The sequence below is a fragment of the Austrofundulus limnaeus genome, unplaced genomic scaffold (assembly GCF_001266775.1).
Source record: "Austrofundulus limnaeus strain Quisiro unplaced genomic scaffold, Austrofundulus_limnaeus-1.0 Scaffold540, whole genome shotgun sequence".
Classification (NCBI taxonomy): Eukaryota; Metazoa; Chordata; class Actinopteri; order Cyprinodontiformes; family Rivulidae; genus Austrofundulus; species Austrofundulus limnaeus.
Window position 1 is genome coordinate 134,907 of NW_013952942.1, and position 1,802 is coordinate 136,708.

The 1,802-nt window shown below is 38.0% G+C and overlaps 1 protein-coding gene across 1 annotated transcript in view; it reads right to left on the reverse strand.

Annotated features, from left to right (window-relative positions):
- LOC106530627 (tumor necrosis factor ligand superfamily member 10) overlaps positions 1-1,802 on the reverse strand; it is a gene marked incomplete at its 5' end in the record, with an annotated part of 71,077 nt that overhangs the window by 7,114 nt on the left and 62,161 nt on the right.

A 1,802-nucleotide genomic window follows, 5' to 3' on the forward strand; every position in this document is an offset into this window, starting at 1 on the left:
TACTGTATACTGCCATTTTTCTCAAAAAAAAAAAAACCTCACTATGTTTTCTATATTTCAAATTTCCTATTTTAATCCATGCTTTCAATGGTTAGTCCAAATGTTAAATAAATTAAAATAATTAAATAGTTTGAGGAGTGGAAGAGCTGACTGACTGTTGCCAACAACAGAGGCTAAATAAAGACACAAAAATGAACTGCTGACTTGAAAGTTTACATTTTAAGTCTGAATTATAAATCAATACAGTGCTTTATTTTTTCTTACACCCCTCGTAGACCTGTGCTGTTCTGACACTAGAGGGAGGCTGAATGGAGATGTTAAACAGGAGAGGTCCTAGGACGGAACCTTGGGGAACTCCACATGGAATTTATTTGACTTGAAGCTTTTGTCTATTTGGTACAATTTGAGCCAAAAATTCCAACCCAGTTTTCCAGTCTGTGTAGTAAGTGTAGTAAGTGACTCTTCTCAGTTTCAATCGATTTTTCATGTCTGAAGTGAATCATATTTTAACATAATGCAAACTTTTCTGTCTGAGCCATCTCACAACACAAATCCACCAAGTCCTGTCTCTATTTTGTTTCTCCTGCTCCTTAATTTTTTTTTTTTGCACATGGACATGACTGCACTAGAGATGAACAGTGTTAATATGCATAAATACAGGTATGAATACTATTTCACACTTTCTCCTATTTTTTTTAGCTCTATCCTTATGTTTTTGCAGCGTCAAACTTTTATGGATGACTGGATGGATTTAAACCTGATGGGTGCTTAGCATGAAAAAAAATCTAACAAATGTACAAATGTAAGTATTTTATTTGTTAGTGAGACAGTATCTGTTTTGTTTTTAGTAGCATTAAAAATATTAAAATATTTAATTTGTTTTTATGCCGTTGGTATGATTTACCAACTRCTCATAAAGGATGGCAAAAACAGCATCATATTTCTTAGATAAATTATTTAATTTTCTTGCTAAACCTAATTCTAGGTTAAAGTATTTTCATGTTTTATGTCTGATAGTAAGTTTGTTGCAGGATTAACAACTAGTTTTACACTCTGTCGGCACAACGACATAGCGTCTGTTTACATAAAAGAAAGTGAAAACAAGTGACGGCGTATCGACTTTGTGAAGGGGTGTCCCATATCACAGCAAATTATTTTAACCTCTGCTCTTTGTGGCTTCAGGGGTAACTCAGCTGGACCCTTGTGCTGACACATAATTCTTCTGACTCGCACAGTAACAGCAGCTCCACCTCAGCTCGGCTTTGTCGTTTATGTCCCCTTTACATCATCTCCCTTGACTTATTTTTTAAAAATGATTTTACTGCCTTTCATCTTTTTGCCTTGCTTTTGAGGTGCAGACAAAACCTCTGTTCGTGKTCACGCAGCCAGGCCTCGGAGCCCCTTAAGTGAGACCCCAAACCTCACCACCCGTTGTTCTAATCCTCGCTAATTAATTTGCTGCGAAGCCACAAAATCCCTCCCATGTTTCATTTCACCTTGCTTTTTTCAACTTGATGTGTTTTTCTTGGCAGCGGCTCAGTTTCTCCTGCGCTGCACACTCAACTCAACCTGCAAATTGAACAYGATCACTCAGGGGGGTTTGGTGTGTGTGTGTGCCGATAAATGAAGCCCCCCAAAAGTGTATACCTTATATTCTCAAAGGAGAACACAAAGCGCAAGTGTGTACTCTGCTTGTCCAGCTACAAGTAGCGTGCCTGCCTACACTTCCATAGGACCTGGAAGCAGAAAATTACTCACACAAACAACACACACACACACACACACACACACACACACACACA